This window comes from Marmota marmota, unplaced genomic scaffold (genome assembly GCF_001458135.2).
Source record: "Marmota marmota marmota unplaced genomic scaffold, marMar, whole genome shotgun sequence".
NCBI lineage: Eukaryota > Metazoa > Chordata > Mammalia > Rodentia > Sciuridae > Marmota > Marmota marmota.
In genome coordinates this window covers 3,498-14,050 of record NW_026009782.1, presented here as the reverse complement: position 1 = coordinate 14,050, position 10,553 = coordinate 3,498, and the positions used below count along the sequence as shown (strand labels likewise).

Genomic DNA, 10,553 nt, shown 5'->3' with positions numbered 1-10,553 from the left:
GTTGAGTGTTCTAGTCTGGGACAGACATCACATTCAGTTAACACTTGTTTTCTAAAGTTGTCTTACAAAGACTTTGAAAGTATCCTTGCTATTATAACCTGTTAATTACTAATGATGTAGCTGTCATTCATAAGGTTGACAATTTGTCCCATATTCACTTACTTAATAAATATCAGGCCTGTGGTTAGACTGTAGCCTTACCTAGCTGGAAAATCCATTGTATTACCTCACTCTACAGATAGATACCAAGATGTATTATCAACTCTATATCATCAATTCAGAAATTCAAAGGCAGTTGTGTGTTAACTGATTTACATTTTACCTGTGAAGCCTGAAAGTCCAAGAAATTTGTCCTGACATTTTTGACAGTTCCACTTGTAACCATTTTTTTAATACATCAAAACTTTTATGGAAAATCTCACAGATCTATGGCCACATGGTTTTCTAATAAACAAGATCAGGCAAATACTGGCGAGATTATTTTTCTGGAAGTGAAGAATACCATTGTTTAGATAATGTAGTATTAATTATATTAATCCTTAGAGGACATTCTAACTGATTTCTATATTTTCTGATTTTCTTGTCAGTTATCCTTCAATTACTTCCCTATCCATTTTAGAAAGACTTTTTATAATCTTTTTTCCTTCTTTTATGACTATAATCTTTTCTTTAATATCTATTTTTATTGTCTGTTTTGTTCTCTTGGTGTTTTTGTTTTATTTTATCAATTGAATATTATTTTTTCTGTTCACAGAAGCAAAAATTCAGAGAATTTCAGAATCTTAAGGAATTTCAGCAACTAGTCAAAGTACCCTCTAGTCTTTCATCATGTGTTTGACAGGCTGGCCAAATAATGGATTCCCAGAGAAAGGAGGACATTTTGATAATATTCATTTAGATAATATTCAGGGAAAGAGAGGTACAAATATCAAGACTCTGCTTTTTCTGTCAGTCTTTCTCTTTAAGTGTCTGAGTGCCTGTAAATATTTTAAAGTGCTTGCTAGTTATGTGGACCTGAATAAAGTGAGACTTGTTTAGGAAAAATTGATTTCATAATTTGTTTTAATGTGTCTGACAGAAGTATTCTAAATTATACATATATATATTATACATATATATACACACACATATATAGACACATATATGTATATATCTGTATTCTAAATATATATATGCATATATATATTTGTGTATGTGCATATATATATATATACTTTTTAACTTTCAAAAAATTTTAAAAGATTTGGGGGGCTCTTTGCACTATTTTGGGGTAAAGGCAAGTAATATGATATTTTTATTGGTGATTTCCATGCTGAAGAACAATGACTGCCATTTTCAAGCCATCTTGCTTATTATTTGACAGAGAGGGGACTCTGCATCTTGCTATCTTGTCTTCGATTATCAGAAGTTTGTTTCAGTTCAGGTGAGAAAAAAAAATGTCAGCCATTATTTGGGTTTTAAGTTCAGCCTTCAAGCCAGGCAATTTTCAAGAATAAATTATTCTCAGGTTCTGCTGATATATTGGCTTCACTCTGAATTGTAACTAAGAGTACCCTCATTGAATATTTCATAGTTTCAGAGCAGTAGAGGCAGAAAGAAGTAAATATGAGTATTTTTATTTTTAAAAAATGGAGGTCATTTTTTAATTATATTAATCAAGAAACACCATTTAATAAATTATACCTAAACTTTAAACAGAGTTTATTTTAAAAAGAAAACTACTCACCTATTTTTGTTTTACATTTTTGCTCTAAAGATCTACCAAAAAACCTCATCCAGGTGATACCTGCTTTACAGTGGATGAGGAGATCTATGATGCTCATATTAAGGTAAAGTGATCTTTTGTGAAATGTATGTTCTTTCTCTGAATTTTGTGTTTTAGTGTATTAATGCTGGAAAATTAGATATATTTTTCTGACATTTTATATGAAAATTTGCTAAGAAGAATCTATTTTAGAGAATTATGTTGATTTAAAAAATGTTTTTGTATTAGTGTTCTCTCAAGAGGGTCTTGGGGGATGGAAGAAAAGATAGGCTGGGAAATACATAGTGACAGACAAATTGCATTAGGAAGAGCTTTATAACTGCAGAGGAAATATGATTTTTAGTCAAGGATTTTTGGGGTCAGTTTACATTATTGTGTCTTTTAAATTGTACTTACATGACTTTCAATACTTGTGCCTAAATTAATTTTTACAGAATCATAGAAGTTCCCTGGTGGTTTTAGTTCAAATATGTAATTTGCATGGCAAGTAGCTTTTCTTTTTTGACTTGAACCCTGGATATTTTTGTACCATAACATTTAATAAAACCTTTTTCCCTCTATTTCTATCCTTTGCTCTGTATTTATACTAAAGTAATATTAGGAATTGTGGCAACTCAGAATTCTAGAATCTATATCTTAACACTTGTATTAAAAAGGGCTTCCATATCTATACTTTCTGAGTCTTTCCACTAAAGATGACACTAATTTTTAAAAAGTATAAGTAAATAGCAGAAAGATCAGTAGAACAGAAGGAAGTACTAGGGTCTGAATTAGACCAAATTATATTCTATGCTTTTTTATAATTATATCCTAGAATATAACTTCTACTGTGATGTATAACTGAAAAGAACCAATATAAAATAAAAATAAATAATTTAATGAACCTTTTCTAAAAATTTTCTCTTTATCTAATTAAAGAATAGATGGTCTGTGCAAAGTAATAACCAGTTCTGGAAGCAGAGACTCTCAATAATTATATGGTAATACTTGAGTTTCCCAGATTTTTTTTCACTATAGTTTCTTAAAATATTCAAATACTTATGTCACATTCTGAAATTTGGATGTTTCTATATTTATTTATTTAAATATTCATTGTAAAACTCTACAAATTTTGTGAACTATTCCAAGTTAGGAAATATATTTGCAAATATCCTGTAGCACTTAAAATAAGGTTTCATGTGTAAAATACTTCTTTTTTTTCTTTGAAATGACTTGAATTTTATTTCAGTCATGAAGAGCTAAATATTATGTGAGTAAGAATGGTGTAATTTTTATTTTGGGGAAAATAAAGTGTAGAGCTATCATACTGTGTTCTATTTAGAATGCTATTATTTATAACTTAACCAAGCTCATTTGGCCTGGAGAAATGCACCGTTTCTAAAAGCTGGTGTTATATATATTGTTGAACATGAGTAAATGTGGAGAAAATAAATTTCTACATAATTAATCATCCTATGTAATATAATATGCATGATATAACTAGTAATTAAGTCTACTGAATTTAAAAATATGTTTTAAGTTTGCATTCTCTTTTAATATATGGGATGTGAAAGTTTGAGTAAGTAATCTCAAATTGATGTCATAAAGGAGGAATAAACAAGTTAGAGTAATGTCATAAATATGAAAATAGGAACCAGAATATCCTTCAAGCCTGCTCCAAACTTGAGTTTAGATTTGGTCTTCAGATGAAAATTTGCTTGTTTCTTCCTTCTTGCTTATCTTTTTGAAAATGACTTATTTCACTGTCTCATTACCTATGTCAAGCAAACCTGGTGATGTAATTGGCAGTGCCACCTATTTTTTTAAGTGTTTTATTGTTTTATATCTTATTATTTTGTTAACTTAATTATATGAAGGTACTAGAATAAAAAGAGCATACATCTCTTTCTAAAACAATGACTTACTCCAATTCTTAATATTTCCTTGCAGAATACATCTCTTCAGTGTCTATTCATTGTGCCATCTCTGTCACCGTGGTTTGTTTATTGAGTTAATGTTTCTGTTTAGCAGCTCTGTGTGGTTTTTATTCATTGATATCATCTCCACAAGATTGCTTTCATCATTTCTTTTTTTTCTTGGAAGGATCAAAATTTGTATAATTGTTTATCTTCATCTATTTGACACATAGGAACAATGTGTCACATTTTTCCATAGGATGGACAAAACTTATACTGTTTATGAATTGAATCAATCTTATTTAATAGATAACTCTAAAAGCTCATGTCTGATGAGCTTTCTCCTTAAGAGGTAATTCATGCCAATATAAGTCATAAAAACATTGAAATATCACATATAATTTCTCATATTATTAGTCTTTTTCAAAAGTACTCTAAATACAGATGACTACCATTTTTATCCTACATCATTCAGTTTAAGAAAATAGTATAATGGATTTCAGTATTTGTGTAACAATCAGTTGGATATAAGTGGAGTGACATTTTGGAGATCTCTGTGTCATGACTCATAATTTTTACCCCATGAGAATATACAGTTTAGTAAGTGAGAGAATTCAGTTTGAGTGTACACCAAAATGATTCAGAAACCTCTGCTCTTTCTGTTGTACTCTGCAGTCATGGAAAACATTTATTATTTTGTCAACTTTGGTTCTTATCATGCCTTAATCTTTTTTTTTTTTTTTTTTTCTTTCTAGAATACCCTGGAAGAAGGAGAAAAATTAATTGAAACTTCCAGGCAATCCATGAAGGATGGTAAGCTATTTGAAGACTGCCTGATTTTGTGCTGCTTATTGACTTGAAATTACAGAATTTTTATATACTGTTTATTTTGTTTTTATTGTCAGAAGTATAATAGGACACTGGGAACAAAACAGTGGAAACTAACCTGACAATGGTAACCCTGCCATTAAAAAGAATGACATAGTTGAAACCACACTTGTGCAGGCAATCAGAATAAAGAATGATTGTCTTTTCTTTCCATCACCTGACTCAAAGGTAATGTGTTTTTATAAATTCTCTTTCCATTTTTTTTACATATCATCTTTTATGAAGACAAACATCCTAGAAAGAAATATAAGGCTACAAGATTATAATAGAAAACAAGCAACAGGTGAGGTATATGTATAGAATTAACACTGCTAGAATGTGGTGGGAATAAACAATTTTTCGGTGTGTCCTTATGGAAGGAAATAAATAGAAAATAAGCCAAAATCACAGCTTTATGAATATGAAGCTGAGAAAAGGGGATGCATACAAAGAATTTATTTATGAAAGGAAAGATAAATATCCAGATTGAATGATTGTCAATATGGCTGATATTTAAAATAAGAAATATTGAAATTAATAAGAGCAGCAATTGAATACTAGGCCAAACATAGGAATGTTTAGAGGAAGTACATGCTGGATATATAGAACAATGTGTCACATCTGTCTATCATTTACTCTTGACATCCTTCAATGAAGAGAAGGCAGGGTGTGTGATTAACATCACAATCATTTTGGTATTATAATGAATAGAAAACTAAGAAAATAAATGTGGCATATTTTAGATACTTAAGAAATCAATATTTTCTTCTATTTTTATTAAAGCTTCAAGTAATTTATATTTAGCACCAATCAGTATAGGCTTAAAACTATTGATGGTCAGTGCTTGTTGAATTATACCAAAATAGATTCTACTGACACATATAACTGAAAAGAAAACAACAACAACAAAAAAAAACATAAAAAAAATATATAAATAGGTACTGGTATTCAAAGAAAAATATAAATCCAAACAGAAAAAGTAACAATAGTAATGAACATGATAAATTAAAAATAAATGAACTTCTAAAATTAAAAAAGGACAATTTTTAAAAATTAATGCACAAAGTTTTCACTGTGGCATATTTGTACATACATGTAGATCAATTATACTTCCTCAATCCTATCTTCAACATTCCTTCCTCCGTACCTCCAATTTTATCTATGTTAATGGATAAAATTTATTATCCATCCATTTTCATGTTGATCATTTCCACCTCTAGTTTTCTATATGAGAGAAATATATGATACTTTTTGTCTAAGTATGGCTTATATTGCTTAACATGATGCATTCCAGTTTCCTTTATTTTCTTAAAATTGATTTTTATTCTTTATGCATAGAAATCTTCCTTGTGTATATATGGCACATTTTGTTTATTCATTCTCCTGTTTAGAAGCATCTAGCCTGATTCTATAACTTGATTCCTATGAATACGGTCATGATAAAGATGGGCATATGTGTATCTCTAAAGTTCGCTGACTTTAATATTTTCCAATAAATACTGAAGAGTAGTATAGTTGAATCAAAAAGTAATTCTTGAGTAGCCTTCATACTGATTTCCATAGGAGTATAGTAATTTGTGTTCCTACCAATAGCATATAAAAGTTTTTGTCTCCTCAATTCTTCCCAGTATCATTTGCTTTCTTCAGGATTGCTTTTTCAGGATGGTGGAAAATGGGAGCTTGGTGTTGCTTTAATTTGCACTTATCTGATTGCTGGAGATATTATGCATTTTTCCACCTAAGTGTTGGCCATTTGTACCTCTTATTTTGAGAACTAACTGTTCATTTTCTCATTTATTAAATAGGTTTTTGTGTTTCTGGTGTTAAGATGTTTGAGTTAATATTTTCAGGATATTGACCTTCTGTCAGAAAAGTAGCTGGCACAGATTTTCTCCCATTCTGGAGGCTACCTCTTCTTACTGTTGCGTGTTTCACTTACTATGCAGAAAGGTTTCAATTTGATGAACTCTCTGTTACCCATTGTTACTATTATTTCCTGAGCTGTAGGAAGCTCTATTTAGGAAGTAATTGCCTACATACTGAAGTGTTTTCCATATTTTTTTTCTAGCAGTATTAAAGCTTCTAGTCTGGTACATATGTCTTTAACCGTTTTTGAAAAAACTCTTGTACAGTGTTAAAAAAAATAGGCATCTAGTTTTCTTCGTCTACGTATGGATATCTAGTTTTTCCAACACTATTTCTAAAATATCTTTTGTCTTTTCTCCAACATATGTTTTTGGCATCTTTGCCTAGAATCACATGACTGTACCTGTGTGAGTTTGGCTCTCTGACTTCTCTTCTATCCATTGGTCTATGGGTCTTTCTTTACACTAGTACCATGTTTTTTATTACTATGGCTCTGTTTTATATTTTGAAATTGGGCATTGTGTTATATCTATTGTTGCTCTTATGATCAGCACCACTTTGTCTAAGTTTTTTTTCTTTCATACAAATTTAAAAGTAGTTTTTCCCCATTTCTGTGAACAATATCAATCTGTTATTTTCCTTGAAGATGTCATTCACTTACTTGGTTAAGCTTATTTTTAGCTATTTTAAAAGCTGTTTGAATGAGTTATTACCCTTACTTCTTTCTCACCAGATGTGCTATTGATATATAGACAATTTATTCTTATATGTTTATTTTGTATCCTGTTACTCTGATGAATTTATTCATCAGAAGTAGAATTCTCATGATGTAACATTTATGGTTTTCTAAGAATAGGACTATATCGTTTGCATATAGAAATAATTTAACATTGTTACTTTTCTATTTGAATCCATTTTATTTTTTCTCATCTCTAAAATTTTAATTACTGTGATTAGTGAGATTGGTGGCAATGAACATCATTGCCTTTTTCTGATTTTAGGGAAAATTTTCCAGTTCATTATACTATTGGCTTTGGGTTTAATATACTTGTTCTTTATTATCTTATTATAAGCTTCTCCTATTTCTAATTCCTCCTGGCTTTGTCACGAAGGGCCCTTAAATTTTCTCAAAGGCTTTTTTCTGTAGATGTTGAAATGATCATGTAGTTTTGCCCTTGATTCTGTATGTGGTGTATCAGTTTTATTGATTTGCATGTATTGAATTATGCTGGAGCAAAATCAGCTTGATCATCATATACAGTTTTTCTATGTGACACTAGAGACTCAAGCCAGGAGCACTATACCACTGATCCACATCCTCAGCCCCCTTTATTATTCACTTTGAAACATGTCTCACTAAATTGCCCAGGCTGGCATTGAAATTATAGTGTGCCTGAAACAACCTCCTTCTTTTCTAAGAATATAGACATACCACAATGCCTGACACTGCATGTTCTTTTTTAATGTGTTGTTGAATGTGGTTTGCAAAGATTTTATGAGAATTTTTATACTATATTCCTCAAGGATGTTGGTCTCTCCTTTTTTCCTTGTTGGGTCCATATTCACTTTTCCAATCAGAGAAATACTTTGCAGATTTGCTTAGGAAGCATCTTTCCTTTGCTCTTACATGTTATGGGAAGATTAATATTAGTTCTTCTTTAAATATGCTTTCACCTCTGGTCCTGGAGGCTTTTTGTTATTCCTTAAATCTAATTGCTTGTTATTGAGCTATTTGTTTATCTCTATCCCTTTGATTCAAAATTTTTAGGTCATATTTCATCAATGTCTTCTAGATTTTTTTTTTCATATGTTGCAATTTAAGTCTTTAAAATAGTCTAGATTTTCTCATTTATTAAAATATAAGTTTTTCAAATAGTCTCTAGATATCCTCTAGATTTCAGTGGTATCTGTTGTTATATTTCTGTTTTTGTTTCTAGCTTTATTCATTTATAATGTATCTTCTTTCTCTTTTTTTTATTTTTTAGTTACCTTGGCTAAGAGTTTATCAATCTTATTTACCTTTTCAACAACCAACTATTTGTTTCATTACTACTATGTTACGTTTTTGTTGTTGTTATTTTAATTTTCTACTTTATAATTTTGGCTCTGTCATTTATTAATTCTTTTTTAGTATTGGTTTTAGAATTGATTTACTGATGTTTTTCTTAGACCTTGGGATGCATCATGAGGTTTTTTAATTTGAAATATCTTACATTTTTAAATGGAGATAGCCATTGCTATAAACTGCCCACATACAATCACTTTTGGTGGATCAGAGGAGGGACATGGGAAAGGAAAAGAAAGGCACTGGGTAGTAATATTCGTCAAAATATGTTATATGCATTTCTGTATGGTATAGTGAATCACACTATTATGTATACATACAATGTCTCAATAAAAGAAAAGAAGAAAAAGGAAAAAAAAAGAATGGCTTTTACTGTTTTCCATACATGTGTGGATGCTGTGTTTTGATTCGAATGTGGTTCTGAGGTATTTTTTGAAATTTCCCCCCTGATTTCATCAGTGACCCTTTGATTATGCAGCTGTATTTTTTATTCCTTACGTGTTCATGCAGTTTCTGTAGTTTTACTCACTGTTTACTTCTTTTTCTTAATTAGATCATTATTTCCTACATAATATTGGGGTTCATTTTTAAATAATCATACAAGTGTGTGTGTGTGTGTGTGTGTGTGTGTATATATATATATATAAATTTTTTTAGTTTGGTTCTCAGTACTTTCCCTTTTTCTTTCTCTTTTACCTTTCTTCTATTCCACTAGTCTTTCTTGTATTTATTTGTAGTTGTTTTAATTAGTGCATCATTGATATATATAAAGATCAGATTCAGTGTGATATATTCATAAGTGCACATAGGAAAATTTGTTCAGATTCATTCCACCACACTTCCTTTGGCAGTCCCTCCATCCCTCTCAATATTCTTCCTCTGCGTCACTGACCTCTCTTCTATCTTCATGGAGTCCCCCATATCCCCTTTATTTTTATACACCTTTTTAATATGAGGAAAAATATTCAATCCTTGACTTTTTGAGTCTGAGTTATTTCACTTAGTGGGAAGTTTTCCAGTTCCATTCATTTACTAGCAAATACCATTTTTTATTATTGAATACTGCCTGAATAGAACTCTATTATGTATATATCCCACATTTTCTTTATACATTCATCTGTTGATTGGCACTTAGGCTTTTTTTGATAGCCTATTTATTTTTAATCATGCTGCCTCAAACTTTGATGTGGCTGCATCCCTATAATATGCTAATTTTAAGACTTTTGAATATTTACCAAGGACAGGGAGATCTGGGTAATACACTACTAGAGTTTTGAAGATTCTGTGTATTTTCTTGCAGGGTGTTTGTACTAATTTGTAGTCCCACCAACAATATACAAGTGTACCTTTCTTCTGCATCCTCATCAACATTTACTATTACTTGTGTTATTGATGATTGCTATTCTGAAGAGAGTCAGATAAAATCTCAGTGCAGTTTTGATTTGTATTTCCCAAACTACTGGAGACTTTGAACTTTTTAATATACATTTATTTACATTTGTAATTCTTTTAAGAAGGATCCCTTTAGTTTTGTCCATTTATTCTGTGGGTTACTAATTTTTTTTGGTGATAAGGTTTTGAGTTCTTTATATATTCTGAATATTAACCTCCATTTCTTTTTTTAAGAGAGAGAGAGAGAGAGATAATTTTAATATTTATTTTTTTAGTTTTTGGCGGACACAACATCTTTGTTTATATGTGGTGCTGAGGATAGAACCTGGGCCACACGCATGCCAGGCGAGCGCACTACCGCTTGAGCAACATCCCCAGCCCAAACCTCCATTTCTTGATCAGATGACAAAGATCTCCCATTCTCTAGGCTCTGTCTTTATGCTCTTGTTTCCTTTGGTGTTAAGAAGTATTTTATTTGATGTCATACTACTTATTGATTATTGGTTTTATTTCTTATGCTTTAGGAGTTTTATTAGGGCAATTGATGCTGTGTCAATATGTGGAAGAGTTCAGCTCACAATTCGTCTAGCATTTATAAAGTTTCTTGTGTAATTCCTAAATATTTGACCCACTCTGAGTTGACTTTTGTGAAGGGTGAGAAATAAGGATCAAATTTTGTTCTTCTTAATGTGTATATAAATTT

At 30.6% G+C, this 10,553-nt stretch overlaps 1 long non-coding RNA gene across 1 annotated transcript in view; it reads left to right on the top strand.

The window, feature by feature from the left end:
- Positions 1-1,338: 1,338 nt before the first annotated feature.
- LOC107133852 overlaps positions 1,339-10,553 on the top strand; it is a 12,635-nt gene continuing 3,420 nt past the window's right edge. The window contains exons 1-3 of the long non-coding RNA XR_001502408.2: positions 1,339-1,829; positions 4,416-4,473; positions 4,566-4,716. This is a non-coding gene — a long non-coding RNA (uncharacterized LOC107133852). The remainder of the gene's footprint in view (positions 1,830-4,415; positions 4,474-4,565; positions 4,717-10,553) is intronic.